Raw genomic sequence first — 25,507 nt, forward strand, 5'->3', positions numbered from 1 at the left:
CCCTGCACTTCTGAGAAATTAGAACCCACAGTTCTCCTTTCATCTTCTTTTAGAATTATAATCAGTAATTCCAGGGGCAAATACTCCAGTTCTATATTTAGAGATCATCAGCACTTCATGAATATCAAATTTGTGCTGTTGTTCTCTGCATACAAAGATGAACATAATTGTTAATTGTTATGCGAAATGTTAGGGAAACAGGTTGGAATCCCCCAAACAGGCAAAGAAAAAGATGCAGCACAACCACTAACAGAGTAAAGATATTAATACATCCTCATCATCATCTGTTTATTTCTAAAGCATTCATATCAATGGCTACTAACTCGTAACTCTCAGAGGTTGGGGTGGCATACAATAATCGATCTCTAGGTGTCATAGGCCAGGGTAACAAGGCAGTGGCTGGTGCCCATTGAGGCTGGTAGGGCAGAAGGCAGGGAGCTCAACAGTAGGCTTAGCCAGAGCAAATGACAAGCAGAGCCAGCTAATTCTAGTTTTGTTCCCAACCTTCTCTCTGCTGCGTTCTACAGGGGCAACTCTGGCATTAAGCAGAAAGAAGCTGACAGGCAACACCACCCACAACCTGGGGACTGGATGAGAACCAGCCTCTACTGGCATCCTCAACATACAATGAAAACCAATGAAGGTGCCAGGCGCACTTCTTTGGGGAGGAAATTCCAAAGCTATGGGGCTGCCACAGAGAATCTCCTGAATTTTTGAGGGTGGTGGAATTACAACCCCTCTGCTGATCTTAACCGATGGGGTCTGTAGGGATGAAGGGCTGAGGGATGGAGGGCTGTAGGGATGGAGGGCTGAGGAATTTCATGGCTAATAATCCCAAAGCACTATCAGGTTTTGACCATGAAACCAGGATGCAACACCAGTGAGAGGGCAACGTGTTATTGGAAGCATACTAGCAACTAGCTATCATTGTAGGGAAAATATTTGTTTAACACTGACTTGAGTGACTCTGAAACCTTGGGACAAAAATAGCTGATCCCAACAGTTTACCAGGAAAAGAAAGAAAGAGTGAACTGCTTTGAGTGGGCCTTGGAGTTATTTAGCCTTTCACCTGTCTCACAAGCTGACATATCTTTCTTTTTAGGATGACATTGGGGGGAGGCAGTGTTGTAAGCGAACAGCCTACTCTTGGAAGAGACACGCTTGTTTGACAAAACCTGAATTTATCCATGTAATCCTTCCTCACATCTCCACAGCCAGATTGGAGCAGCCGGTGGAAAAAATTCCTGTCTATTTTCAGAAACAGATAAAAGCATTCAGATTATGAAGTGCAGATCTCAGCTCAAAATGGCTGGAAAAATCCATTCAGCACCCCTGTCACTGACCCCCATGGCCCCTCCAAGTAATGAATTTCAGTAATCCTAGCTCCCTCCCCTCCTTTCTGGCAAGCTTGCCTCACACTCATCACCACTCCCGGAACCGCTTTATGCACCCAACATCTGCAAAATGTCATAGTCCTGTCATAAGTGTTTATGCTGCGAGGGGATGAAGCAAGGAGGTGTTTTGTAAAACAGCTGGGCTTGCAGATATTGTTTACTAATTGTTTTGAATCCCACCATTCCTCCAAAGGGCTTGGAGTGACATGCCTGAGGTTTCCAGGTGGTCTCTCATCCCAGGACTGCCCAGGCCTAGATCTGTTTTGCTTCAGACTACTATGCAGTCTTGGTTTTCCTACTTTCTCTGTTGTCTTTTTAGAAGAAGAAGATAAAGAAGACATAACTTAGTCTGAGATCCTATTTCTAGGATCAATCCAGAAAAAAGCAAGGGTGTGTTTGCCTGGGTTTTGCTGAATATGCTGGTTCAGCACCTGAGGTTTCACAAGGAAAGTGGATGCCATCTGCCCTGTGGGAAGGAAGGCTGGCAAACAAAACAGCAGGGCCTGCTCTAGTTGGACTGCTCCTCACACAGCACTACCACCCAAAGGGCCAACATTGCATTTAATATCATTTCTTTGTTTTGGTATTTTGAAACTGTAAACAGCTTTGGATGTCTCAGGAGGAAGGCAGTCTATATAACTGCAATACACAAGATTCAATCAGTAATAAAATGACACTTTCAGCCCTTATGACAAATTGTAGGGCCAACCCTACTGTGAGGCACCTGCCTCAGGTGGCAAATGCCAAGAGGCAGGGAGGGGGGACAGATGTATGCCTTGCCCTGCACCCCTGCTGCCCTCAAGTTCTGTGGGGAGGGGGGCTGCCAATTGTGAGTCAAAGGAAGATTCAAGTGCCAGTCTGATAGGTTTTTGTACATGGAATGTTTGTGTCGGTGGGGAGGACACTATCTTGTCATTCACCTCAGGAAGCAAAACGTATTGTTCCACCCCTAGCAGATTGGGTAGAATGACAAAATCAACATAGATGGCACAATCTGTCCAGAAAAATGATGCTCAAAATGTAGTGCAAGGTAGTGCTTCCTTTTCTGAGGTAATGCTTTCTGAAGGAGGAGGTGGTTCATTCCCTCCTTTAGATGATGTTCCTGGTGTCGGAATCGGGGGATGGAAAAGCCAGCTGGCTCGGCCCCAGCTAGAGCGTCTCCCCTCTCAGCTTTGCCGCTGCGGATATCCATTGACCTCTGCTCCTCCTACGTTCGTCAGCGACTCAAGCTGCAGTGCATACTTGAGCATACATTACTCAGCAGTGTAAACTGCACAACAGATGAGGATTGAGGCTTGGACACGTACTAAACTACGCATTTATTATACATAAATCAGGACAAAGAAAACATGGCATCTCTCCTTGCCGTCTTCTCGGAGAGAGACTGAAAAGAAAAGCAATACAGAGCGGAAGTTCCGCTCATGCCAGCAATCTGTTCTGGAATGTAAACAGAAGTGTGACATGTAACAATCTACATATCTGCAGCAAAAGGTGGAATGGAATTCCCAACATCTGGACCCAGAAGTGCTTGGCAACTGTTGACTGAATGCTAACATCCCCTTCTTGGGCAAAGTGCTTGAGGAGCTGATGTTTGGATGAAACATGCCTCTTTCAGTCTGTCTTCAAGTCTGGTTTAGGGACCAAGGGACCCAAACTGTCCTGGTCAGCTTGGCTGATGGCCTTAGTTGCAGGAGAGAATGGGGAATGCAAGACTGATGATTCTCCATTACCTCTCAGCAGTTTTTCATACCACTGAGCGGCCAAGCTATCTTTCTAGACCGCTTTCGGGAATTAGAAGTTGGGGGTATTGCTTTGTGGTGGCTCTGCTCCTAACTCCAAGGGCAATTCAAAAATGTAGCATTGAATGATTTTTGCTCAACACTGTGAGAGTTGTCTAGTGAGATCCTGCAGATTCTGAGTGCTAAGGCAAATGAGCTACAAATATTATTATGTTATTTTATAATACAATGCAGTGCAGTGCAATATGAAATAATATTTATTTATCCTATATTGTTTATTTATTATTTACATTTCTAAGCTGTCCTTCAACAATTATAATCTTAGGGCAGTTTACAGTCCAAAATGTCAGTGCATTAAAACAATAATATTCCAATAACAATTTAAAACCAACATTAAAATGCAACCACAATTTACAATGCAGCAATCCATCAGTGCACAGTTGGTGTCATCCAAATTATCTTCCACCAAAGGCCTAAGAGAGGTGCAACTGGCACTGAAAACAAACAGTGAAGATGCCAGCTGTACCTCTGAGAGCAGGGAGCTTCATAGATGTTTCAGAGAGCAGGATAGGATATTCATTCATAAGTCTATTGCTGATCTGAATGTGAACCTTTGACGACTGTTCATAATGGAATAATAATCACACATCTGGCAAACAAAAGAGTGAATATGCCTGCATCAAATTTAAATGTGAGCGGACTGCATTTAATACCCCTAAAAATGTCATTGTGGAAGTCTATAGAGACTAACCATGTAAATATTTTTTTCCGCTGCATCGCCAGCACTCCTTTTTATATAATGATTGCATCATAGTTTTATATAATGGTTGCATATGGCAGACCAAAATAATTTTGAATTTAGCCTGCACAATACTAATCTCACTGCCCTCCAGCTAATTAATAATAATAGCAAAATTGGTGGGATATCAAAAATAGCCCATAGTGACTGTATTCCATTATTCTGGAGAACACACATGCCAATTTTTACCTAAGTCTAAATTAAAAGCGGAGACATCAGTCTTGGAGTAGCCAATCTTCTACATAATATAGCTGAAAGATGCACAAATTCAGCCCAGTAGAGATTCTGGATCATGTCATTTTTAGATAACTGGATACATATTCAACTTTCATTACTGTCTTGAGAAATAAGTGTTGTTGTCAGTTAATTCTCTCTCTCTCTAACACACATACATATACAAGCATTTATACAAAACTATTGTCCAAATTACCTTACTGATCCAATAAGAGTGCAATTCACTAAGGACAGGAACATTAATGTACTGTATAGCATTTGATTTTCACTCCATAGGATTCATGTGCAATATGTAGCATTAATGCAGTAACCCTGTCATCTGCATTGTTTTTGAGGTGAGTGAGGTTCTGTGTACTGTTCTTGGATCTCTCATGGCTAAGTCACACATTTAGCTGGATGTTGCAGTTACAGTTGTACCTCGGTTTTCTAATGTACAGTGGTACCTCGGGTTAAGAACTTAATTCGTTCCAGAGGTCCGTTCTTAACCTGAAACGGTTCTTAACCTGAGGTACCACTTTAGCTAATGGGGCCTCCCGCTGCTCCCACGCTGCCGCCGCACAATTTCTGTTCTCATCCTGAAGCGAAGTTCTTAACCTGAGGTACTATTTCTGGGTTAGCAGAGTCTGTAACCTGAAGCGTCTGTAACTTGAAGCATCTGTTACTCGAGGTACCACTGTAATCCTTTCCGGAAGACCGTTCAAGTTCTGAAATGTTTGAAAACTGAAAACTCAACAGCCGACAGCTAGGCCTCAAAATCTTGCACTCAACAGAAGCTGCGTGTCATGTTCGACTTCTGAGGCGTGTTTGAAAACCACAGTATTTACTTCCGGGTTTACAGCGTTCGAAAACCGAAATATTCGTCAACGGCGACATTCGAAAACCAAGGTACCACTGTATATGAAAACACATGCATGAGCTAGCCTTTGGAAGGGGCCATAGCTCAATGGTACACCATAGGCTTTGTAGGCAGAAAGACCATGGATCAACCCCCTGGTATATCCAGTTAAAATGATAATGTGATGGGGAAAACTCTGGAGAGCTACAGTCAGGCAGCAAATGTGTCAGCTTGTCTGACCTGGTTTATAGCAGCCACCTATGTTTCAGTGATCTTGGTGATGTTGCTAACACTTTATGCTAACTTTCTCATGGAGTTGTTGCGAGGTTATAAACCTTGGATGCTTCTGACTGAGTGAAAAAAAAAGGGGGGACCATCCAAGTAATAAAATTATGCCTTTCCCCACAGAAACCTCTGGAATGTTTTCTCCTCATTACAAATTATAATCTATTGTTCCAACTAGCAATATAGTTCAGGGTTGCTCTACATATCATGATTTTCTGCATCAGATCAAGTTCTTCTTGGATGCAAGCCACCTCCCACTGAGCTCACTGGCAAAAATCCCACTGTTTCTCCATTGTATTCCTTGTGTCAAAATTCCATACATTTCTCAAGTGTAGCAACTTTTAATAACAATAGAAATAATAAAGATAATAAGATCTCATCGCTGTTCAAAATGTTCTAAACACGTAAGGCAAGCCCAGAAAAAATAAGTTGAACTCTGTCGTAACTGTCAAGGGAAAAGAACACATACTGCATGTATTATCAGGTTTACTCGACATATGGGAACAATACCAGCTATAGAACTACATTTGCATGCAGATGCAAATATCTGCATATGTTATCTGCCTGGATATGAACTTTAAATATTATAGACCTCAGAGGAAATAAGCCATAGAAATGTACTCAGATATCATCCCTGAAAATCATCCAATTACCAAGAACAACATTCCTTGTATATATAAAGATATTTTTGATTTGAAAAGAGTTCCAATGAATATGCAAACACTTTGCAGAAAGGCATTCATCCTTAGTATGGGAACAATAGGCAAAACATCATTGCTATACATCTCAATTTATTTTAGTGGGGCAATGGAAGAGTTTTGCACAGAAAAAGAACAGCAGATGTTCTTAGCCACTTCTGCCACATCACTGACCTTGCTTGTATGTCATTATAAACCATAGCTAAACGTTTAGAATCATAGAATCATAGAGTTGGAAGAGACCACAAGGGCCATCGAGTCCAACCCCCTGCCAAGCAGGAAACACCATCAGAGCACTCCTGACATATGGTTGTCAAGCCTCTGCTTAAAGACCTCCAAAGAAGGAGACTCCACCACACTCCTTGGCAGCAAATTCCACTGTCGAACAGCTCTTACTGTCAGGAAGTTTACTTAGCTGCTTTGCTCTTCCTGCTATTGCATGGGGGGGGGGGCGGGACACAAACCATGATCCCTAATTCAGTGTTATGTTCAATATGGGAATCATGGTTTGTTTTTCTCCCAACAACCATAATCTGTGGGCCAAGGTTTTTATTTCAGGCTTACTGATTGTGACTTCTTTTGAAATAAACCACAGTCTCTAAGTTGGATGTAACACTCACCCTGGGGTTATGGTTTGTTTTCCCTACTCTCAAGAGGAGAGAAGTAAAATTGCCTAGATAGGAGCGCTCCTAGTAAACCATCAACTATGATGCACTGGGTCACTGTAATATTCCCTGTTTAATGATGAGCAGCTGAACAAGAAGTATTTTTCTTAAAGAACTATTCATAACAGGTCCTTTAGCTGAGGTCCGGTGGCGAAGGCTTTCTGGGGGTTCCCTCATTGCGAGAAGCAAAGCTACAGGGAATCAGGCAGAGGGCCTTCTTGGTAGTGGCGCCCGCCCTGTGGAACACCCTCCCATCAGATGTCAAAGAGATAAACAACTACCTGACATTCAGAAGACATCTGAAGGCAGCCCTGTTCAGGGAAGTTTTTAATGCGTGACATTTTAGTGTATTTTTGGTCTTTGTTGGAAGCGGCCCAGAGAGGCTGGGGAAACCCAGCCAGATGGGTGGGGTACAAATAAATAAATAAATAAATAAATAATAATAATAATAATAATAATAATAATAATAATTATTATTATTATTATTATTATTATTATTATTATTATCATCCTCACAGCCACTGCTATGATCTGTTTAAGTCCAAGAAAGTGAATCTGCTTGCAGGTCAACAGGATACAGGAATACAAACTAATGGGTAATTAAAATAAGCGTTGCAGGACCTGAGCTGCTTTGCAAGAACATAGAACCCCTTAGGATTTCAGCTCTAAATATGAGAGAAATTAATTCATTGGCAAATGGCAGTGGAGCATTGCCGTTGCAGAACATCATTGTGCACTAGTTTACAAATTAAAGAATTAGTGGTATGTGAGATCTGGTCAGAGATATCAAATAAGAAAATGGGAAAATCCAAATGAAAATATTTGGGTACCTGAAGATGGACTAGGCAACAGAAGTGGCATGAACACAAGAAATGCTGGATTTAGGAACAGAAATGGCAAGTTTGTGATATTTCAAAAGCTGGAGGGCACTGGGTAGAGCAACAAGAGATTGCACACTTACTGCCCAAGATTGTGAATCTTAAGAACAGCCTGCACATGTATAAAAGAACATTCATTTCTCATAATCCATGGAGGATATAGCACTGCAACAATAGGTTATGGTGATGTTGCAGACAATGAAAGAGCTGTTCCACAAGCTGTTACTTTAAGTTATACACCAGGGAGTATTAATACAGTGAATCTCATTCAAGGAGCTGAAAACCTGTGACAAAGGCAGGTAAGCGTTTCATTGTGATTACGCTTAGCAGATGGAAAACATTGCATGAACCGTCTGGGTCATGCAGTGCTGCTGGGTTTTGCTGTTGTACAATCATTTTGGTCCTGTGTCAAGGCTGAAAGACAACAGAAGATGAAATGCACAATAAAAAGCAGGTAAATGACATAAAAGCGAGTAAAACAGTAGGCAGGTGTCCAATGCAGCTGAAAGGTAATTGCCTCCAGAGCCTCTTCCAGCCCTACCTAGAGATATTGGGGATATATTCACAGGCAAGATATGTGTTCTGCCACCAGTGAGCTATAGCCTTTCCCTATACTGTATTTATGCACAAAATGGAATTGGAGGTCCACCATCATTTTGCCTCCCTGACCTCCTTTGGAAGGAAGGGTAGGATATCAATGTAATAATAAATTAATTAAATAAACAAATCATTTTAATTGTATTTACTTCTTTAACCATCCTCCACAATATTAACCCAGGGTAGTCTACAAGGCAAATGAAAGCAACAACATAGAATCAACCCATGAAGACCAAGAAACAAGTGAAGCAATTAAATATCAATTAAAACAACAGTGATTCTAGATTTCCACTGTTTCATAGACAGCACTGTTCCAATACTTTATACATACAAACCCAAGAATAACCCAATGCCTATGATGCACCTAGTTTCATATCTGGGGCACTACAAATGAGAAAGCCTGCTAATTTTGGACTTTCTGTTCATACCATAGTCAAGGGAAGGGCTTAGTGTAACCTTCAGCTTTTTACCATGATGGCTAGTTGAAAATAGAGAGTGCCAAATATGTCGGTTTTGGTTTTTCTCAGTTTCTCATTTCTCATAAGTCGAGGTCTCTACTTTTCTGCATCAGTTTTTTTTATACAAACATACACATATATTCAGCAACATTTTAGTGCAAATTTCTCCTAATATACATATTTTTGTATGTAATTTCACCTAATATGCACATTTTTGCAAAGCTATTCCCCCAAATGGAATGCACTTTTGCATGCTATTTGCACTAATATACATATTTATATGCATTTTTAATGCACACTTTACCCTAGTATGTGGATTCCTGGAGACCAGCAACTGGGAGATGTGCTCTGATAAAAGAAAGAGTGATTTAGCCAAGTGAAAGCAAATTGGGCATGCTGATATTATAAGGCAATTCAAATATTCCTTGGTGGATAATTTTTCATCATTCACACCCTGTGTTATTGACTACTTCCTCTGTCGGTGCTGACAGAGCTCATTGTTTATGGCTTGCAGTGCAACACAAAGTTTGGGTTGAGGCTGCAGGATGTTCGAAAAACCCTCAATCTGAAGTTGCAGGAAACCTCCAGTGCTTGATTTGGCTAGGAAGGAAGGGGCTTGGCTCAGGCCTTGAGATTAGCTAGAACAGATTCTAGGTCTTAAAGCAGTTCAGGATGTCAAATTGAGATCGACCAGATAAAGCTGGATTTGCATTCTGCAAATTTGGAAACAAATTCTTTTTGGCATCTTCCAGCGACAATGTGGGCCGAGAGGGGAAGTGCATTTTCCACTTGTCTACTCTCTCGCTTCCTTCTGGACACACAGTGACTATCCTAGAGGCCATTCACAGAAGTGGCTATTGATGCTAGAATGTGAACATTTATCCTGCATTGTGACTTTTAAAAAGTGGCAGCATTGTACTAGATATAATACACAGCGAAGGGCAGGTCATGTCAGTCTTGTCAGATCTCTTAGTGAGAGCCAGATGCAAAAGACATACAGATAGAGCTAAAGAAGAGGGTGACTCTGAGCACATTTGTTTTTAGTACCAGAACTGAACTCAGCTTATGCAGTCCTTTCACACAAAACCCCCCTTCCCGGTTTACTGTCTTTATTTCAACAGCCTATTTTAGTTGTCCCCCCCCCCGTCAATCTTTATTAAGTTAAAATGAATACATCCATACAGTATTTGCCATTACAAGCTTATAACATAAGAAAGAAAAGGAAAAAAGCAAAATAAGGACACGTGTATAAAAATCAAGGAAAAAAGAAGAGAAAAAACATGCGTAATTATGAGATTCCTCAACATTGAGTATTTTGTTAATACAATGATTATTCACACAATTAGAAATAAAAAGTGCTGCAAACATTTAAAAAGACTTCCAAGTATTCTCATTGTACTTTATCTGTTATGTACAGTTACCTGTTTCTTGTGATTTTTCATCATACCTCAGTTACCTTTTATCAATTTCAAGGATCAGTCTAATTCTGCCAGGAGATTTCCGTTTACACCATAATATTTTAGTTATTCTTTATACAGTATATTCTCTATGAAAAGAGTGAACTCCTTACACACCTATCTAATGAATTATCAGATTCCTTCTCCATGGGCCCTACCTGCTAAACTGCTTACAGGTATCAGTATAATAATACAATGATAGGTGATGGGAAACAGACAGACTTCAAGAGAACTTCTGCAGAATAAGCTATTTATGGACTTCAGTGTTCACATGTGCTATTTTTTTGTTTTTCCACTGCTTCTCAGTAACTTTTTGATATTACATGAATGATGGCTAACTTTGATCTTCCTCTTCAGCAAAATGCAGCCATCTGTCCCAGTGTTGTTTTAAGAAAAATAGCATTCACTTCCATTATTTGGCAGTGTTTCAAAAATAATAATAATAAAATTCCAGTATTCAGCTAAGGCTAATGTTACCTTGGGGCATTTTTGGCGTGCTTCTGATGTAAATGCATTGTACATGTGGCCAAGAAGAACAACATCTTGTTGCATCATGTAAAAAGAAAACACTGTTTCTTCCCTGATCGCTCATTTCCAATCTATATAAGCAGATGGCTGAACAAAGAAAAAAGACCTGTCTTGGAACAAAATAATTAAACCCACAAAACAATGGCATGCATGAGGCCCAACTTAAACGCACAAGGTCAAATCATTCTGTTTCCCTCTTTTAAAATTAAACTCTATTTATTATATTTCACTCTTAGAAACTTGACAATGTTTTCCTTTTCTTGGATGACCCCAAGTTTTATTTTCAATATACAGTTGTGTTTTCGTCTAGTATTTAGAAAATGTCCTTAAATGTCATTTGTATTTTTATTCTTGTTCTGTAAACTGCATACAGATTTTAACTAAGCTGCACGGAAACTGTATAACTTAGCTAAAAGAAGAAGAAATAAATAAGAGGCTAGGCTGGCATGTAACAGCAGCACCTCTTCCTACTTGGGGGAGTGTCACTTTATTTATTTATTTCACAAAATTTATACACCACTTACTAGAACAAAAGGCTTCTTCTCAGTTTCCAGTAGACAGTCTAAAATAATCAAAAACATGTTACATAACGTTTTGAAAATATCAAATAAAATCAGTAATATCATATGCTAAAATTACAGGCCTGGGTAGTCTTGCTGGAACAAAAGGGTTCTTAGCAGGCGCCGAAAACAATACAGCGAAGGTTTTCTCCATAATCCAGTTAGAACTGGCTAGGGTGTGTTAGTCTGTATGCCTAGTGAGCACAAGCTGTGTGGTTTTGTTGGTGTCTGTTGTTCTTGCATGAAGAAAATTGAATAAAGAACATTAACCGTTACTCCTGCTGTTTCTTGGCTTTGAGGAGGCTATTTGGAAGGTCATCTCACAACAGAGAGCACTCTCCTCCATGCCCAGCAGTGAAGGATACACGGGCCGGAGGATTGCTCCTGGGGTCTGGCAGAAAACACCTGTGGCAATGCTCTGTGCTTTTCTCCATCCCTGTCCTGACATGGCTGGGAGCCCCAAACAAGAAAGCTTTTGTGGTCTTTCCTCCTGACCAAGAGGGCCCAAGGGCTTGCTTGGGTGGCTGGAGACAGTCAAGAGGAGCCTGGGAGTACATGAGGCCTATCACTTCACTTACACTATCGCAACCTCATACACCCTGGGGGAGAAAGGGACATCCCATTATTATTTTTTGCACAAGATCTTGGCAGCCTTGGTAATCTGCACTGGGGAAGGTGAACATAGGAAGTTGACTTATAGCTAGTCAGACCATTGATCCATGATGATCAGCATTGTCAACAATGACAGGCAGCAGCATGTAGGCAAGAATCTCCAAGCCCTTCCCAGAGACACCAGGGATTGAACCTGGGACTTTTTGTATGCAAAACATGTGTATCTGCTGCAACCCCCGTCAACACTTCCTGCCTTACCCACTTGAGTAGAAGAGGCAGTATGGGGAAACTGGAATGTTGATGGTGTTGCCACATGTTGATAGATGCCTTTCATTCAGGCTGGTATAAGGGTGTCATTGGCAAGTGATCTTGTAAGTTACTAGGGAGCTACACTGTGGAAATAGTTGCTCGTGTTGCTACATCAGAACTGGTTTCTGCAGCTGTTGAACTTCTGGCTTTGTTGCTGGTTGAGCAACAGATCATGACTCGTGCCCCACCTACACTATACATTTAAAGCAGTGCGATTCCACTTTAAATAGCCATGGCTTCCCCCTAAAGAATCATGGGAATTGTAATTTGTTAAGGGTGCTGTCAGGAGACCCCCCCCTCAAGCTACAATTCCCAGAGTTCCCTGGGAAGAGGGACTGATTGTTAAACCACTCTGGAAACTGTGGCTCATAGCAATCGTCATTTTAGTTGACCCATCGGTTGAATACAAAGTTACCTTATACATCAATATGTATCCGTGTTGGTCTGCCATAATCAAAATTAAAAAATTCCTTCCAGTGGCACCTTAAAGGAAGGAATTTTTTTATATCAATATGTATGTTTATGTGGAATTGGAATTGCCACAGCTACTATTCTTTAAATAAAACAAACCGATATTTTGTTTTGAATGCATATTTCTTTAAACACTTTCAATTGTGTCTTGCAATGACAAACTGGTGTTACCTACCATCTCCTCCCACATTCTTCTTTGACCTTTTTGGGATGAAGTCTTCATCCTTAGTATTAGTATAACAAAGCCTTAAGAATTGCACATAAATTCCCAGTCTATCACATCCTTCCTTTTGCCGAATACTGAACATTCTTTTCTTGCCCTAGCTGTTGTCTTTGGCTATAAAAACCGGTCTTTCCATTTTAAAAAAAATCATGGAGGCTTTAATAGTGTATATATAGTTTCTGAATAAACATTTGCTTTCTATCAAAACAGCTGTTCTCAGTCACTCTAATAATTATTTCAAACTGATTAGTTTATAATCAGTTTTCCAGTATATGTATAAGGGTGCTTAATACTCTCCCCAGTACAGATTCAATTAAAAACCAGATTTCCGAAGTATTGTGTAAATAACCTTCAGTGTTAAAATTGTAGTGTACTCTGGGCTGAACCTACCATTAGGCAGGCTTAGACAACCTGCCCTGGATGCCAGATTTTGAAGAACCATCCAAGCACAGCAAATAGTCAATAATTGGGTTTAATATAATATATTTTGCTACCATGAGAGAACCTTTTTATTTTCTTCCTTGGGCTCCAAAGTGCCTCAAGCCATTTGTATGGTGCAAAGTCAGAGGTGTCTGCATTTCATCTAGTAGATAAGATAGTTTCTGTTTTCACAGTTTTGAACCAGGACTCCCAAATTCCAGCACATTACTTCCTTGGGCCACCAACACTCTCATTTCTGTAGTAAGCCTGATAGGTAGTGTTCTGGACTCCAAGAGAACCTCTCAGTCTGCTAACTCCTAGGATCAGTTCTGGTGCTGAGGAGTAGCGAGTCAAGTTGGTTTGAAAAATGAAGTATAAACAACTCAGATAAATACTTTAAAACTTCCAAAACCAGGTTTCTCACAATATCGGTTTGACGCAGGAAATTCTACCCAAGCAATCAATGTAACGGATAGTCACTATAACAAAAATTATCACATTAATTAGCTGGAGAGGAATTTTCTACACCACTCTTCATATTCCCATTTCAACATTTGATTCTTAAGTGGGAATTTGGAGTCAAGCCTCCCAACCCTGCCAAAAGCAGAAATAACATGGCATATATGATGCTCCTTTGGTTAAACAGACTCCACCGGCTATTGCAGAGGCCCCCTTAGAAGGGGAAATTGAAACCAGAAACACAAATCCAGCCATCATGTGGGAGGTGATTAACAGTTTAAATAACCCAGCTGTACATGGCCTGTTCAATATGCCAGAAACCGTATGAATGTGAATTGGACTCACTGCATTACGACTTCAAAAGTTGATACTGACCACACTTATGGGCCCCCCTGATTTAATCTAGTGATGTCATGAAGGAGGAGGCATATATCCAGAGGACAGCATATAATTGTCCCTATGCTACACTCCATTGAAGATCCAGCAACAAAAGGCACCATTTGTTATGCGGCATATCCAATGAGCAAGCCAGGTGGTAATGAAAAGAACAGACGTTAGGAGCAATTTGAGTCTAGTGAGCTGCTCATGGTTTCAGATTGGAAACGGCAGGTATGCGTGGGAAGGGCAGGACAATAAAATGAACAAATATTTAAAAACAGATGTTAAGGGAATAGGGACTCCACTCAGGAACACTTACGCTTTGGTTGCTGTAAGAACTATGGATGAATCCCAGTAAAGGCAATGAAGTACCGGATTACTGTTCTTTTATAGTACAAAGGCTGTGTACTGCAGCCCCTTCCCGTGTTATTAATCTGGCTCCTCTTTGGTTACAAATGCAAAAACATTCCAGTCAACATGAATCACAGCATGCAGAAATGGAAAAGACCTAGCAAGCCATCCACTTTATCACTTAAGCAAAGTAGCATTGCTCTTTGCATGGCTGCACACATGCTCTACAGAATAAATGTTATTGTGTTGCTGTTTTTAATCTTGAACGCTTTAGCATGGGAACCCAAAGTCTATACCCAAAATAGCCATGCAGCTGCCAGTTCAATTCTATAGTTTCTTGCGCAAGCAAAAAGGAGGACAGCTTCAAGCTCAAGAGACATATCACTAGTGTCTGTTGCAGCAGAGCATAGAGAACACCCTCCTGGTTTTATATACAGTGGTACCTCGCAAGATGAATGCCTCGCAAGACGAAAAACGCGCAAGATGAAAGAGTTTTCCGTTTTTTGAGTTGTTCCGCAAGACGAATTTCCCTATGGGCTTGCTTCGCAAGACGAAACGTCTTGCGAGTTCTTGCGAGTTTGTTTCCTTTTTCTTAAAGCCGCTAAGCCGCTAATAGCTGCTAAGCCGCTAATAGCTGTGCTTCGCAAGACGAAAAAACCGCAAGACGAAGAGACTCGCGGAACGGATTAATTTCGTCTTGCGAGGCACCACTGTATCAGGGCAAGTGACCAGTGGAACTATGCTGGCATGGCCAAAAGCATGATGATGGTGATCACAATTAATTTATTATTCACCTTCCAAACCATTGTCTCAAAGCAATTTACCCATCTGGTAAATTGCTTTGAGACAGTGGTTTGGAAGGTGATTAATAAATTGAAAGCAGTTAAAGCAGTTAAAGACTTAAACTAATGTTGCCACATTTCAATAAGTTAAAATTTGGCATAGTTGCTCAGCTATGGGTAATCATCCAAAGTTGTTGACCTTTTCTAGGGAGATAAGCAAGTGCTCTAAGCAATGTGGGGGCATGTTTACTCTCCACTGGGGTTCTCTCACCAAAGAGTACTTGCCCCAAACTTGGGTTCTGGCTTCCAGGATTTCCAACATGTTGCAAGCTGGACAGTGTTCGCAGATGTCTATCCGAAGGCAAGTTACAAAATCTGGGCCTTTTTCATTTGGAAAAATGTAAGAGGAGACTTGATAAAGTTGTTGAAAGTGTTTTGTGTTGTTGTTTTTTAAAAAAACAAACAACTCCAGTTAAAACAACAACTATTTTTGTGCTGGAGCTTCTCCAGACATTCATACTTCTTCCCCTCACACCATTCTCCAGGGATCATCTCTGATCTCTCTCATCCCAGTGTTTCCAGAAGAAGAAGAGTTTGGATTTGATATCCCGCTTTATCACTACCCGAAGGAGTCTCAAAGCGGCTAACATTCTCCTTTCCCTTCCTCCCCACAACAAACACTCTGTGAGGTGAGTGGGGCTGAGAGACTTCAGAGAAGTGTGACTGGCCCAAGGTCATCCAGCAGCTGCATGTGGAGGAGCGGAGACGCGAACCCGGTTCACCAGATTATGAGACTACCGCTCTTAACCACTACACCACACTGGCTCTCCTTCTTCTCTCTCTTCTCTCTTTCTTCCAGGAAACAAATGCCCCTACATTATTACACTGGCTACTCTGGAGTTCTTGAAAATGACCAGCTGGAATGAAAACATTTCAAAGACCAGAGGAGCTTAAAGTTACTGATATTTCCGTAGAACTGATGGAGAAGGCCCTGGAGTCCCATCTCTTTCCAGTGGCTGCTGTAGATGACAAATGGTGGAGGATCCTGATGAAGCCCTTCATACAATTCAAACACTGTCTAAATGTTATGGGGCAAGCTAATTTATTTTTTTACAATGATCTAGGCTTCTGTTTCCCCCATTTTTGGGGTGGCTGGGTGTAGTTTTAGAAACCCTTAGAATCTTATGGATTATCGCACCTTTCAGATACATGAGATGCTATCCCTAGTTTGCAAACATCCCCACGTGCACACACACGCAAACACACCAGTGGAGGTTAAAGATCACGAATTGCTGTAAGTACATGAAGCCTGCCTGACCTTTCAATGGAAATCGCAAATGTGTTGCGAGATAAGCGCGCAGTGACCATTTACAACAGGAATAACACTCCAAGCTTTGCTAGCTTAACACTTAAGTGTTAAAAATAGGCATAGCAGTCAACGTTTTCCCTTTTTAAAGGGAAATTCCCTAATTCTGAATACGATTCCTCGCAAGAAAAGGCAAAAGTTGACAGCTATGAAAATAGGTAGCATGTGTGTGTGTGGGGGGGGGGGGTGGTAATTTTAATTATACTGCATTGGGGTGGGTGGGTGTGTTTCAGGGCATATAAAGCCACAACATTAAAAGAGGTAATTTTACGGCACGGGATAAATCCTTGTTCTTAATAACAACAACAGAGTGCCATAATTGGGTGGCTCGAGCTTCAGTCGTAAACTGAGCAGGGGAAGGAAAAAGAAAGAAGATGGTCCCTTGTCCTTCTATACAGAAGGCAGGCGTTGCTCAAAAAGGGCGCTATCTCTTTAAGAGAATCCGATTCCCCACGCGGGAGAGCGCGGAGATCACCTTGGCAACCGAAGCTCAGGCGACAGCGGACCGGAAGTGACCCGAGGGAGGGGGAAGAGTTCGAAGGTCGAAGGTGGCGGCGGGAGGAAGATGGCGGCGGCGAGGGACTTGCCTTTGCATCTTAGCGGCTGGGACGCGCTGATGGGGGTCCTCGGCAGCCTGAGCCGGGGCTGAGGCGCCCGTTGCTGGTGACGCTTCGGAGCGTCGTGAAGGAGCCGCGAGGGCTGAGGCCTCTTCCTTCTCCTCCTCCAGCTGACGCTTCTGGGTCCGCGCATCAGGTGAGGGGAGTGAGGCTGGAGGCGGAGAGGGCTGGGCAACGGCTCACCCTGCGGACGGGGGCGGGTCGTCTCCGGGTGAAGTGGGGTTGGTGGAGGCGCCAATGCGTGCTCTAAATTTATCCCCCTCCCCTTCCCCGGTACAAAACGGCCTTCGTCACTTTCCTGCTTCGGTTCCACCTCTTTAAACAGGCTTTTCTTCCTTTTGCTCTCTTGATAGCTGGGTGTTGCGCACGTGTGACGTGTTTTCATTTTCTCAGACCTTTTAGAAAGTGACGTTGACTTGCATGCTGACGTGTCGGCATAGTGGTGGACGGTGGCAAGGGAAATCCAATTCAACCCCCTGGCCGGCTATGACTTCCTGGGGGTAGCTTGGCCGCAATTGTCTTCTTGCAGCCCAGTCTGTTTCTCAGTGTGGTCGTGAAACGGAAACGCCAGCTTGAGATCTTTGAAGGAAGGGCTGGCGACGAATATAGGTGGGATTAAAATATATGCTAGTTTAGAGTCCTTGCCTTTCAATTCCAGATTACAATGGGGTGCTTTAATTATTAAGAAAATTGGGAGGGGTGCCTCATTATGTATGCACTGAGACTCATGCTGTACATAATATAGCATTCTTTAATTAAACTGCCACCTGCCTCAGTTTTCCAATATTGTTTAGCTCAGTCATGACACTGCTTTTGCTGGATGAAGTAGACTGTTAATATTTCAGATGTTTTTGGACCGACTCCCATCAGCCTCAGTTAGGCTGCTCCGGTGGTCAGGGATGATGTGAATTTGAGCACAACAACACTTAGAGGCCCACAGGTTCTCCAACCCTGCTGTATATTTCTGCTGATGTGCTAAAGTAGAACTCGCTCCCCCATGTACACCTGTGTAGTTACTGTCTTGTAAACTCAAGCTCTTACTGATCAGTATATACATTTGGATGTTTTTTCTTCTAGGTCCTTAAGTTCCAGCTTATAACCCAAGACTGACTAACCCAAGGTCATCAAATGAGCTTCATGGCTGAATGGGGGTTCAAACCCCGGGTCCTAAGTCCAACACTCTAACTATTAGGCTACACTTACTCTATTTAGGCTTACCTCTTCAGTGATGCCCATAGCTACCAATCTTACTTAAGCACAGATAAGATGACAGTGTCAAAGGAAAGCATGAAACACTAAGAACTTCCCTATCAGGGGCTGCCTTCAGATGTCTTCTAAAAGTCAGTTGTAAACTTGTATGATTTCAAAGAGAGAATTTTGTCAATGTGTAAAGTCTGTTCTGTTGAACAGCGGACAGCGCTGGCTCCCGGCCAATAGAGTGAGATGAGCGCACAACCCTAGAGTCTGGCAAGACTGGCCCGTACGGGCAGGGGTACCTTTACCTTTTAAGGACATAGTCAAAATAGATTAATATTGTCTTTTTCACTTTTAAATATTTAAAATTTCTCTAATTCAAAATCTGATTGTGATTCATTTGAAAGAGTACATAAAGCAATTATGTACAGTGTTACCTCGTGTTACATACACTTCAGGTTACATACGCTTCAGGTTACAGACTCTGCTAACCCAGAAATAGTGCTTCAGGTTAAGAACTTTGCTTCAGGATGAGAACAGAAATTGTGCTGTGGCGGCGGCAGCGGGAGGCCCCATTAGCTAAAGTGGTGCTTCAGGTTAAGAACGGACCTCCAGAACGAATTAAGTACCTCGGGTTGAGGTACCACTGTATTTGTCATTGTTAATGTGTTCCATATCATTATCTAAAGCTTGCTAGATTCATATCCAGTGGCATGGAATGTTCTTACCTTGATCTTGTTTTGCTGGAACACCCTTTGCTAATCTGGTGCCTTCCAGGTGTGTTGTACTACAGCCCATCAATCCCAGATGCTATGCCTGATGTGAATTGTACTTAAAAACATCTATAGGGCACCAGGTTGGCAAAGGCGGTGCTTGAGAGTTTGTGTGCCAGCAAGTGGGTGGTCCCTATTTTGTATCTTGATTCTGATGCATCACAGTACTGAGATCATGAGATAAAGCTGGCAGGCTACTTCACAGGCTGGAGTTTGTTACTTTTGCCATTCCATTTCAACATTAGATTATAAACAAACCATGTCTACATATTGCCTTAGGCTTATTAGTATGGTTTCACATGCTGCCCAAGAGCCAATTTCTGTCTATTGGTTAACAAGACGTTCTTATTAACTCAGCTATGCTATTCTTCTTTGTTCATTAGCAGTCCACGTGTCAAGGTCTCTCCCAAAGGCAGGTTTTTTTTATTACATTGGGAGAGGTTACACACAGATTTACTTTTCCACTTCTTCCATCCATCTTAGTTCATCATGGCTACCCCAGAATTTGGGCTTGGGAGTATTGGATTAACAATGGTCACCCTCTCAATGGTGCCCTCATTGACTTGTAGAAGTTGGTACATGTCATGGCAAGCCCCATTTGCCTTTGGACTTCTAGCACTTGTGGACTTGTGGGTGCCCTTGTGGTCTTCTACATCCTTGTGGACTAGGTCTGCACCAACTGATGAGGCTAGAAGCTGAGAGACCTGAGGTGAGAGTGAGTGAGGCTTGAACTATAGGTTTTATTTTTAAATACCTAGATGTCGGCACCACATCTTTAGGTACCAATTTTGTACAGGAGTGATGAGGGAAAATTAAACTACCTCATTTGTCCATGTAGTTTGGTATGGACTTCCACATACTACCTAATCCTTTTAAACTAGAGGCATTGAGGTTTGGAACAAAGACCTGTATACAAAGCATGAGCTGATACAAAGCATCAGTTTTAGAAGCTTGAGAGACCAGGCTTCTAGGTTTGTTTCTTTCAGCTCTGACACTAGGCTTTAAGGATCTAAGCACACATTCTTTCTTAGGGGAATGGTGTTTCAAATATTCAAATATTTCAAATGTTTCTTATCTGAGTTATGCATTTCCCCAAAACATGCGTGTCTCAATCTTGTCTTTTTCTTGTCAAGCTTTTCAGTTGGGTTTGATTATAGCTGTCAGCTGCTGTTTAAAACGGCTGTTTCACATTGCTTCATTGTAACTATTTTGTAGCATTGTTTTCAAAGTGTTGCTGCTAACATACAGTGGACCCTCAGGTTACGTTACCTTTGGGTAACGTAGTTTCACCGTGTTCGCATGCGCAGAAGCAGTGCCTCTTCTTAGAAATTTTCGGGGTGCACACGGACCCCCGGAACAAATTAAATTCGTATCCAGAGGGGGCACTGTATTAATGTAAGGCGGTAATGCAGATGTAGTTATGGGATGAGTGCATTTATAGTTTTGTGTCTTTTAAGGTTACTCTCTAATTCCTCTGTTACGGATGTTATACTTCATGTTGGAATCATGTGATTTATATCTAGAAAAATAGTACTAACTTGTTTGTAGGGTTTAGTGTGTATGATTTGAGAAGTCCAAAATATACAAGTTGTAACATACAGTGCTGCCTCGCAAGACGAAAATAATCCGTTCCGCGAGTCTCTTCGTCTAGCGGTTTTTTCGTCTTGCGAAGCAACCCTATTAGCGGATTAGCGCTATTACCGGTTTAGCGACTATTAAAGGCTTAGCGGATTAGAAAAGGGGGGGGAGCGAAAACAAATCAGAACACTCGCAAGACGTGTTCGTCTTGCAAAGCAAGCCCATAGGGAAAATCGTCTTGCGAAGCAGCTCAAAAATGGAAAACCCTTTCGTCTAGCAGGTTTTCCGTCTTGCGAGGCATTCGTCTTGCGGGGCACCACTGTAGTATGGAGTTGCATATGCTGCTTAAATAACTGGACTTACTCTTTGACTTAAATGAATGACAGTGAGTGATGGCAACACATGGACACATGTGCTTCCATCTTCTTCACACATATGAGAAGTTGAATCTGTGTTCACTTTAGAACACGGGTGGTTAACCTGTGACCCTCCAGATGTTGGGCTCAACTCCTATCAGCCCCAACCCACATGGCTGGTGTTTAGGGATGAGGCAAGCTGGGGCCTAAGAACCAACCACAGTTCCCATTGCAAACAACTTTTTTTAAAAAAAAAACCTGGCTTGAGATCCTGGTTTGTCCTCTGCATTTGTACATGACATGGAACTGTGGTTTCTTCTTAATTAAAAAGGAAAGCTTTCACTTCTCCTCTTGCACATGGCAGATGAGGCTGGGAAAGTGTGAAATCATGAAAGCATGCAATGCCTTGCTTGTGATCACCTAAAAACTGTGGCTTAAGTGAGTGTCTGAAGCAGGTCTCTGTCATAAAAATGGAAACTTTGCAAAGCATTTTAAAAAGTTTTTTTATGGTTATAAGGCACAAAATAATTTGCACATTGAACATATTTTCTTTACAAAGTTGTTTGTTTATAACATCTTTATATTACTTAGAATAATATTTTAAGCAGTTTATAATAATAATAAATACTAAATTTTGTTTATACCCTGCCCTCCCCAGCCAAGGCTGGGCTCAGGGCGGCTAACAATAATAAAAACAAGTTGACATAAAAATGGGTTAGTCCCAATGGAAGTAGACCCATTTAAATTAATTGACAAGACTAACTTAGGTCCATTAATTTCAGTGCTCTACTCTGCATGGAATTTAGTTGGATACAGCCCAATTGAAATACAACATGGGGTAATATTGTAAAGCATAACATTGCATAACATAAAAACTAGTTAAAATGAGATTAAAAACAAAACACAACTGTATACCACATAGAAAACCAAATAGTGTTGAAAAGAAAATTAAAGTTCCCAAATCCAGTAGAGCTTGGATAAAAAAGTTTTTAAGAGGTGTCTGGCTCAAGAATTCCCCAAGGGAGGACATTTTTGAGGGTGGGTGTGATCACTGAGAAGGCTTGCTTCTGCGTTGTCCCCAAGTGGCAATTGACTGATCATGGAATTGATTGGCTGGTCTGCACCTAGGATGTCCTGTTTCCAAGTTATTAAAGCAGAGGCAGATTTCGGTTCAGTCACACTGGGTGCAGAGTCTTGGGGGTCTGCAGGGGGCGCTGCAACTATGATGTAGAATGGAAGGTGAGAGGCAGCCCTGCCCCCCAATTTTGGCACCACTGAAATTTGAGACCCCAAAGTCTGCCACTGGTTAAGACTTTAAATGTCAACAACCAAACCTTGAATTTGCCTTGGTAGCGAACAGGCAGCCAGTATAGATTTTTCAGCACCAGTGTTATATATGTGTAAAGCTTGTTAGATTATTCATTCTACTTAGATGCTTATATCGTGGGATGATTTCTGTAGGATATTTATATCAGTCAAGAATTGCAGTCTAAAATAATTCACGGAAAGGATCCATTCTATGTACAAGCAATGTAGAGCTGAAAAAGATAATTGCATATCAGTGCCAGTTTCATCTTGAAGTATTTAGAAATCAATTTTGGTTTCTCATAATTACAGTGTTTGAAGAAACAGACATCTAAATGGAGGGCAGCATTTTGGAAGACATGTACTTGTTTTTCTAAAGTAGACCGTTTCTGTGGTGACATTTTCCATTCATTTTATAAATAGATGTAAATTTGTTGGAAAACTTTTTTTAAACATGTTCAGATGAGTTTCAGGAACATGCACTGCCAACAGAATCTTGCACATCTCCATGTGTGGAAGAAAGCAGTAAAGAAACTCAATCCCAATGATTCAGAAACACTGTGGGTAGATGGTTCTCATGTTTGGAGAGGTTTTATTCAGAGCTTTTTTTTCAGCCGGAAGTTGCCGGAATTCAGTTCCAGCACTTCTCAGGTGGGTGCCATTGCCATTCTAAGCGAACAAAGTTCTTGGTGCGTTCTAACAGTTCTTTTTCTAGAAAAATAGCATTGGAATCATTCATTCATTACATTTACAGTAGAACCTCTACTTACAACCGCCTCCACTCATGGACGTTTCAAATTGTGACCACGGCAAACCCGGATGTAACTGGTGGGTTTGCTGCCATTCACGCATGCGCAGGAGTGGCGATCGCTCTTTGCGCATGAGCAGGAGTGGCGATCGCCGTTCGCGCCTGTGCACAATGGCGCCTCTCCCAGCAACCCGTTTCGCCATAAGGACGGGCCTCCGGAATGGATTGTGGTAGTGAGTAGAGGTTCCACAGTATATACAACCTTTATCTTCCAAGGATCTCAAGGTGGTAGCCATCTTTCTCCTCCCCATTTCATCCTCATAACAACCCTGTGAGGTGGGCTAGGCTAAGAGATGGTGACACTTCCTGGAAAATAGTAAATGTTCTGCAATAATAAATTGAAGGTAGGAATTTGGGAAAGACGTGCATCCGAAACAGTAGGCATAATTCAGAGAGCTTTGTTGGACCCAAGGGAGCTTAATGTTTTTTCTTCTCAAATACCAACCCCCAGATAGATTTCTATAGCCTTTTGTGCTGTGCAATCCAGCAGACCCCTTGCATAGAGATAATTGTTTGGATTTTGGTGTATGTGGATATTTGCAATGTGTTCGTGCATATATTGGGCTAGATCCAGAGTTGCTCTTAATGGTGTTCAGAGTGTACTGCAGGAAAGGGGCAGCCCAGAAGTTTTCACCAGTTTCTCCTTTGTCCTGCAGGGCTGTTCTGTTGGACTGAAGGACTCTCAAGCAGCATGGGGGTGGTGCTGGGGGCTGCGGGGAGAAAGAGGAATTGACTAAAATTGCCAACCCACTCCCCTTCACTGGATCCTACTTTGCTCTGTGAATGGAAAGAACCCTTTGTTTGTGAAGGGCAAGAATAGTTCCAGTCCATTCACTGTAACAAAATGCTCAGTTGAGAAATATAAATACACTGAACAAATAAAGTAAGATGCCTTTCAGGGCTATGGCTTCCCTCCCACACATTATGTCCGGATCTTGAATCCTATTTTCCATTGGAACACATTTCCTTCTGGTCTCCTGAATTTTGCACTGTGCACCTAACTGAGGAGTTCCTGACCTTGTTGAATATAATGTGATTATGGAAAATAAATGACTGTGAAATATGATAATGTGCATGGAAAATGTTTTTTTGCATGGTGCCTTAAATGCCAATAATTTGTTTCATTTTTAGGGTGTGGGTTTTGTTTGTAATTTGGTACATTCTTGAATTTTTTCATTTTGAATGTTTGAAAATTAGTTTAATAATGAAAAGCAGCATACCCAAAAGCTACACTGATAATAGAATCACAGAATTGTAGAGTTGGAAGGGCCTCCAATAATCATCTAGTGAAGCCTCTGCAATGCAGGAATCTCAACAAAAGCATCCATGACAGATAGCCAGGCAACCTCTGCTTAAAAGTATCTAATAAAGGAGAGTCCACTACCTTCTGAGAGAGTCCCTTCCACTGTCAAACAGATCTTACCATCATCTAGTTCTTCCCGATGTTTAGTCAGAATCTCCTTTCTTGTAACTTGACTCTATTGGTCCAGGTTCTACCCTCTGGAGCAGGAAAAAACAGACTTGCTCCATCTTCCATGACAGCCCCTTTAGATGTTTGAATATGGCTATCCTATCTCCTCTAGTCTCCTCTTCTCCAAGCTAAACATACCCAACTCCCTCAACCGTTCCTCATAACTCTTGGTTTCCAGACGCCTGATCATCTTGATTGCCCTCCTGCATACGTTCCAGCTTGTCAATATCCTTCTTAAATTGGGGTGCCCAGAAATGGACACAGTACTTCAGTTGATGCATGAGATTAATCTAATACAGGCATAGGCAAACTCCAGCCCTCCAAGTCTTTGGGACTACAATTCCCATCATCCCTAGCTAACAGGACCAGTGGTCAGGGATGATGGGAATTGTAGTACCAAACATATGGAGGGCCGGAGTTTGCCTATGCCTGATCTAATAGGTATATATTACTGTGAGGCATCTCCTTTGCAGCACATAAGCCATCTACATTCTTGGGAAAAGCCATAATTGAAAAAGTGGTTTAAAGTCCTGTTTGAAAGCATGTACTACACAAACAAAGTGCAATACATTTAGAAGCCACCACAGAAGCCCAGCTGCAATCAACACACTTCAAATCATAAAAATAAATGAAAGATTGGAACCAAAATAGAATGTACTGTGGAATAACAGATGCTGTGGGCATTCTGGAGGCTCCAACTTGCTTATTTGAAATAATAGCTGTCCACTGTTTGGTGTTCTACAAAGCAAATTGTGTACTTGTGGATGTTCTTCCACATGAACGCTTTGCGTTCATTTTTGTTGAGTTGGATCTTATTGTTGGTGTACTTTTCAAATTTATTGAAGGATAATCCGAACATGATGTAACAAATTCATTCTTAGGGTCTCCCATGGCTTTTGCATTGCTG

The 25,507-nt window shown here is 41.7% G+C and overlaps 1 protein-coding gene across 2 annotated transcripts in view; it reads left to right on the plus strand.

Annotated features, from left to right (window-relative positions):
- The first annotated feature begins 16,857 nt into the window (after positions 1-16,857).
- Positions 16,858-25,507, plus strand: part of LCLAT1 (lysocardiolipin acyltransferase 1) — an 81,950-nt gene continuing 73,300 nt past the window's right edge. Inside the window, exon 1 of one of the 2 annotated variants that reach the window (XM_083496144.1) lies at positions 16,858-17,251. The gene's annotated coding sequence lies outside the window, so the exon portion shown is untranslated. The remainder of the gene's footprint in view (positions 17,252-25,507) is intronic. The other variant, XM_083496145.1, reaches the window with a different exon arrangement.

The sequence above is a fragment of the Podarcis liolepis genome (assembly GCF_965112155.1).
Source record: "Podarcis liolepis genome assembly, chromosome: 3".
Classification (NCBI taxonomy): Eukaryota; Metazoa; Chordata; class Lepidosauria; order Squamata; family Lacertidae; genus Podarcis; species Podarcis liolepis.